This window comes from Chelmon rostratus, chromosome 19 (genome assembly GCF_017976325.1).
Source record: "Chelmon rostratus isolate fCheRos1 chromosome 19, fCheRos1.pri, whole genome shotgun sequence".
NCBI classification, from domain to species: Eukaryota; Metazoa; Chordata; class Actinopteri; order Chaetodontiformes; family Chaetodontidae; genus Chelmon; species Chelmon rostratus.
In genome coordinates this window covers 23,394,203-23,401,637 of record NC_055676.1, presented here as the reverse complement: position 1 = coordinate 23,401,637, position 7,435 = coordinate 23,394,203, and positions in this window count along the sequence as shown.

The following is a 7,435-nucleotide window of genomic DNA, read 5'->3' as shown; positions in this document are numbered from 1 at the left end:
TTCCACCATTACGAGCAGGAAAAGGGGGTTACGGACCTGAAACCAGCGAGTGTTCACAGTCGACTTCTGGGCTGAGCTTAGCTAGCACTGCACACACACACACACACACACACAGCAGCAGCAGCTGTGTGTATCAGCAGGAGAGGATTACAGAGAGGGTTCAGTCTTTGGCTCAGGGCCAGACTGTGAAGATCCTCTTCCACAAAGCTATGCTGGGGGAGAGGGAAGAGGCCGAGGGGGTGTCTCTGCATACCTCTGGTCAGTCGTAACCTCCAAATCTGCCTCCTCCTCCTCTTGCAGGACGTGTGGCCGACCTCCACCGCGGCGTGAACGCTGCGGGACTCCGTGTACGTTCATGGGTGTGTGTTGAGGTTCGAGGGCCCGTCGGTGGGGAGGAAATCCCTCTTTTGTTTCCAAGGAAGCCAAGCGCGTGCTTTTTGTGTATTTCGTGGAGGGAACTCAAAGACGGCGCGAGAGGAAGGATGAATATGTGACGAAAGAGAAAGCAACGGAGGGGGGGGGGGGGGGGGGGGGGGGGGGGTGTCCGCCGGCTCCAAGAAATGACATTCAAATGACAAAAATGACATTTCTGTCCCGCTGCCTCGTTCTGCCAAACACATGTGACCGCCGTCTCCATCATGTTCAGTGCAAACGTGTGGTTTTTTTTACAGTTTTGGAAGCATTATTTTCACACGGAGATGTTCAGGGTGGATGATGGAGGTACAAAGCTTTGAGGCTGGGGTCCATTCGGTGACAGCGCGTCCTCACTAAAGCTGGATGTACAGTCGACACACAGGGTTAATGGGAGTCCTGCAGGCTCGTCTCGTTAGGACACTCGTTAGCTGTCTCATACGGAGACAAGCGACCTAAAGCGGTGAACTGTCGTCTTGGGTGTCCTCTCCAGGAGGATGTCAGAGGTCAGGGGTCAGACTCGGGGGTCTGACTCAGGCTCATTCAGAATGCTGAATTGGGGAAGTTTCAGTTTAAGGACAAGAGTCGTTCAAAAACAGAAGTGAGAGGGGCTTGAAAAAGGTCAAAGATTTGACATTTGGAGTTAGAAAACAATAAAAACATGGTTTTCACTTCCATCTACGTACATGTGGCACCGATTATATGACAACTTTAACAACATGAGGACATTTCCACGTACACGACTGCATTACATAAACAGCTACAGCAAACATGAATGCCAAAATGCACAGAAGTGCTAAAGAATGTAGGTTTTTATATTTTCTTGATGTTGTCATGTAGAGCCAATCATGAAGCTGCTCCTTTAAAACAAAAAACAAAAGTTAAAGTGCAGAGACGAGAAGCTGCGCACTTTACAAAGAGGAAGTAAAGTCAGTACAGGTGCCACAGAGTCTGCAGGTGTGTGGCAGCATTTCACCAGAGCAGATCAGCCTAAAAGGAAAAATGAAGAATAAGTCTGGTTAAAGGAAAACTCCTTCGCTCTGCAGCTGCTCCACAGAGACGACCCGCTCGCTGAGTCCTCATGACATCGTGTCAGACGCTGTTATGGCCTGTGGAAAAAGATGTCGGCCAGTAAATCTTTTCAGTGTAGCTGCTGCTGACAGGCAGAGCAACAAGTGTGTGTGTGTGTGTGTGTGTGTGAGAGAGAGTGTGTGTGTGTGAGTGAGTGTTTGAGTGTGTGAGTTTGTGTGTGTGTGAGTGTGTGTGTGTGTTTACAGCTTAAAGCTCATTACAGCACAGAAACAGAGGAAATGTTAAAGCCTCACAGTTTAAACACACACACCTCCCAGAGCGAGAGCTGCACTTCATTTCCGAACTCTCTCCAAGCATACATATACTAGTACATATACTGCATTCCAGGGGGGAATATTGCACTCTTTGCATCATTATATCTATTATATTATATTATTATTATATCTATCTATTATATCATATCCTATATGATATGATGCAAGTATGTAAAACTGGTTCCACAGTGACAAACCACAACATCAAAATACTGCATATGTATTGATTATAAGAAAAGAACAGAGTAATGTAGTATTCTGTGGTAATATTCCACTGTGAAAGGAGCCATTCCTTCATAATGAGTACATTTACTTTTGATACTCCAGTACATTTTGCTGGTGTCACGTCTGTGCATGTACTTATTTTGAATTCAGGAGTATTTCCGAGCCAGACGGATGAGCTACGCTTCTCTTCGAGTTTGTGTCATGTAATGTGGGGGCTTCGGACGTTTTGTCACCCCCGTCCTCTGGAGGAAAACACGACCGGGTGTTAATGAAATGGTTCAGCGGTGAGGTCATCGGCAGCTGCAGTGAAACGTTCTCGCTGGAGGAGGACAGCTGCTCCGTGTCCGCACCTGGAGCTCAACACCCCCCAAATATCAGCTTATCACATATAATGGAGGGTGTGTTTTACTTTTCTGGCTCTGATTTTTAGGATTATGAATCTCTCTGTGGTATGACGGCGTTTTCAAAACTTTGGCTTCTCGACGATGAAAGATTGTGGTTAAGATAAAGAAAGTAGATTCAAGATTCAAGATTCTTTATTGTAATTGAGCATGAAATTTGCATTGCAGCCCCCGTGTTGGAAACAAGATAAGAAGACAATAAAATAAAATAAAGATACTAGAATAAAATAAACTAACATGCAGTAAAAATATGCGTAAATGCAATAAAAATATACCAGAAATAAAAATAAAAAACTAAGGCAATAAAATATACTAAAACAATAAACAATAAAATATACCAACAGCAGCTGAAATATAGATAGATAGATAGATAGATAGATAGATACTTTATTCATCTCCAAAGAGCAATTTGCAGTTCCAGCAGCTCAAAAGGTGGACACACAAGGGCATGCAAAATAAAAACAAGAACTACTTTCAAGTAATGAACAACTTACAAGTAGGAGGTAAAAAAAAAAAAAAATACAATACAAAATACAAAATAACAATATAAGAAAAAATAGTGAAGTAAAAATAAGGAACTAGGCTATCCAGGATAAACGTCTTAACATCTGGCTATACAGGATAAACATCTGTGATACAGGATAGACATTTGAGCAGTTAAATATGTGCACAGTAGTGCAGTTGTGCAAAATAACAGTGTGAAATAGTCGGTTTGTCCACACTTGGGTCCAGCATATAGATGTGTGTGTGATGGAGTCCAGCATTTTGATGTGTGTGTGATGGAGTCCAGCATATAGATGTGTGTCTGATAAAGTCCAGCATATAGATGTGTGTGTGATAAAGTCCAGCATTTAGATGTGTGTGTGATGGAGTCCAGCATATAGATGTGTGTGTGATGGAGTCCAGCATTTTGATGTGTGTGTGATGGAGTCCAGCATATGGATGTGTGTGTGATAAAGTCCAGCATTTTGATGTGTGTGTGATGGAGTCCAGCATATAGATGTGTGTGTGATGGAGTCCAGCATATAGATGTGTGTGTGATAAAGTTCAGCATTTAGATGTGTGTGTGATGGAGTCCAGCATATAGATGTGTGTCTGATAAAGTCCAGCATTTTGATGTGTGTGTGATGGAGTCCAGCATTTTGATGTGTGTGTGATAAAGTTCAGCATTTAGATGTGTGTGTGATGGAGTCCAGCATATAGATGTGTGTGTGATAAAGTCCAGCATATAGATGTGTGTGTGATAAAGTCCAGCATTTAGATGTGTGTGTGATGGAGTCCAGCATATAGATGTGTGTGTGATGGAGTCCAGCATTTTGATGTGTGTGTGATGGAGTCCAGCATATAGATGTGTGTGTGATGAAGTCCAGCATTTTGATGTGTGTGTGATGGAGTCCAGCATATAGATGTGTGTGTGATGGAGTCCAGCATATAGATGTGTGTGTGATAAAGTTCAGCATTTAGATGTGTGTGTGATGGAGTCCAGCATATAGATGTGTGTGTGATAAAGTTCAGCATTTTGATGTGTGTGTGATGGAGTCCAGCATATAGATGTGTGTGTGTGTGATAAAGTCCAGCATTTAGATGTGTGTGTGATAAAGTCCAGCATTTTGATGTGTGTGTGATGGAGTCCAGCATATGGATGTGTGTGTGATGGAGTCCAGCATATAGATGTGTGTGTGATGGAGTCCAGCATTTTGATGTGTGTGTGTGATGGAGTCCAGCATATGGATGTGTGTGTGATAAAGTCCAGCATTTAGATGTGTGTGTGATGGAGTCCAGCATATGGATGTGTGTGTGATAAAGTGCATGTGTCCGTGCTGTGTGGTGTAGGTGTGTAGTGGGTTTGGAGTTGTTGTGTTGGTTATTGTTTTTGTCGCCCTCCGTGAGAGGTGTTGAAGGGCCGTACGGCGTGGGGGAGGAACGATTTTTTCAGTCTGTCAGTAGAGCAGGACAATGACAGCAGTCTGTCACTGAAGCTGCTCCTCTGCCTGGAGATGGCGCTGTGTGGTGGGTGATCAGGATTGTCTATTATGGACAGGAGCTTGTTCAGTGTAGTAAAATGTACATACTGAGTGCAAATATCTGACCATTTAGTTAAGCATGTGTGTGCTTAACTATGCAGCCAGACCGAGTTTTTCCCCACAAATCAAAGGTTTAGGGATAAAAGATGTTGTGTGATTGTAGAGCCTTTTCAGGTGAGTACGTAAAATCAAACCTCGTCACCTGACCAGTCGCTGTGTGTGTGTTGGGTTGTCTGAAGCGTGCTGAGGCCTTCAGTCTCCAAACACTTCCTGAGTGTTGGAGTCGATGTTTGTGAAGGGGCTGTTAATGGTACCTGTGACAGCCACAGCAGATGAGAGAGGAGACGGGGGCAGAAGGAGAGGAGAGGACGGGGGTAGACTGAGGCGGGGGGTGGAGGTGGCTGGGTGGGTGGGTGGTTGGATGGGGGAGGAAGGCTAGCCCCGGGGGCCAATTTGCTCTTGAGCTTCAGTCCATCAATCACCCATTCATGACTAACAGGATCGTCTGCCCGCCCTCCCACACTGCGGTGAGGGAGTGTGTGTGTGTGTGTGTGTGTGTGTGTGTGTAATCAAATTAATGTCAACAACACTAGAAAATGGGATTAACGCTTCCAGAAGTTCACAGCCGTGCTTTGAATAAAGGATTAATTCAAATAGATTTATCTGAAACCGCGACAATGACAACAAAACACTTAGTCTGATGATGTCATCAAGTAGCGAGGGATCATGGGAGTTGTTCTCTTCACTGTCAAACGACCACCGTGAAAACCTACGTGATACAGGCAGAAATGTTCACGTGTTAAAGTTTTATTCACGTTACGTTAGCCAACTTCCTTCCTTCCTCACGCTCTGACCAATCAGATTGAAGAGATTTCTCCGGGTTTGAACATGCTGGAAAGATCACAACACAACAAAAGTTAAACAGCTGTTAATGTGGAAATGTTTCCTGTTTGACCTTAAATCGGTGCATAAACACTTTGTCAGAGGTGGAAGGTAACCAAGTACATTTACTCATGTGATAGGTACTTGTACTTTACTTGAGTATTTCCATTTTATGCAACTTTATACTTTTACTCCACTACACCACAGAATTAAATACTGTACTTTTTACTCCACTACTTTTGTCTGACAGATTTAGTAACTAGTTACTTTTCAGATTACAATTTTTCATGCGCCTCCTGTCCAGTAAAAACCACGTATCTCCAAATTTGGTGATTTTGTAAGTGAATGTTTGTCATGACGATTGTTTTTTAACTCTTTTCAGCTCATTGTTTTGGTTTCATGACACATTTTTACTGTTTTGCCTCAGTTTCACTGCCCTCATGGACTGTTTCCAGCAGCAGTCTTCAACAAAAAGCTCTGATAAAGCCACAGTTCACTACCTGAAATCATTAAACAGCAGACAGACTCAATCAGAGAGCAGCTGGGGAACATAAAGTCAGCACATGAATCATCATGTTGTTCTGTGGAAACTGTTTGCTAGCTCGTTAACCAGCGTTGTGTTCAGGGACCTACAGAAAGACATGCGCTCGCTGATAGACTGAGAGGTGTGGCGTCAGAGTGTGTGTGTGTGTGAGCTGGACATGAGTCAGAGGATAAACAGTTTACCAGAGAACACACACACACACACACACACACACACACACACACACACACACACACACACACAGGGCTGTCAACAGACTTGCTGGGGCCCGGGGACAAGAGACCATCATAGGCCCCCCGTGAATGTAAACTCTAGCCCTAATTCTCTGGCTTCTTGTCCCCCTTTTAAAAACTTCATACATTTTTTCTTGTTCACCTCTATGATCTTCCTCTCTTTTTCTTTTTTCTTTTCTTTTCTGCGCACCCGATTTTTACGTAATTTTTACGTAAATTTCCCGCTTCAGGGTACGTATGTAGCGTAGCCTTAAGTGCGCCAGAGCGGGGTCAAACCATTCTCTGGTAAGACGGGGGGGTCGGGGTGCAAAAAAAGGAAAATATATATATTTGAAATATTTAATATGTTAAAGTTTTTCAGTATATGTTGAGTAGAAAATAATATTTAATTCATCAGGCAATGTTTTAATTAAAAAGAAATATGTGAATGTAAAGTAAAATAAATTAAGGGTCATTCAGGGGCCCCTATGGTCCGGAGGCCCGGGGCAACATACACGGGAGACAAAAAAGCATCTTTAACTGCTGTTTAACGTAGCATCTTAATCTGAAAAGCAGCTGTCAAATAAATCCAGTGAGGTGAGAAGTACAACATTAAATGACTTTGATAGAACTATACAATGAAAACACTCGAGTAGAGTAGAAGTACCTCAAAGTTGTACAGGTGGTGTAGCTGAGTGAAGTCAATTCTGCATAATCAGAGATTACAGAGATGTAATGAAAACATGCATGTGCTACACTGAGCATCATATTCACAGCTGTGACGGTGTAACAGAGCGTCAGGCAGCGTTCAGACCGGTGGTGCTGAGGAGTGTGGTGGGTGGGGTGGAGAGGGAAACGTATACTGCAGCTGGGAGCCTCCACGATGCTCCTCCTGTAGCATGAGGAGAAACTCAGCTGATGGGGTGAACTGCTCCTCCATTACCATGAACACACACACACCGTCCTGCTGCCACAAACACTCACTACAGCACCAAATGTGGATTCATCCGCCGCTGAAAATAGTCCCCGACACATTTCCTGTCTGCCTGATAAAAACTACAGCGAGCAGCTGTTTGAGGAAATTACTGAACCTTTTAAAACAAAACTACATATTTGTGGAACATTTTTAAAGATTTACATCATGTTGGTTGTTGTCTGAACATGAGGTTTGTCCGTCTGCAGCAGGTTTCTGTCGCTGCTGGTTGAACTGTTTAATATGTGTTATGTTAAAACTCCCTCTAGTGGTGAAATACATGTACCTCAACAGAGTTATGTGGGAACAGACGATTTAAAGCACATGATCACAAACAGCTTTTCCACTTTACAGAGCCTGGGAGTGGATTTTTGGATGAAGGAATATCTTCACCTCTTTGAAACATCCTCTTCTGTC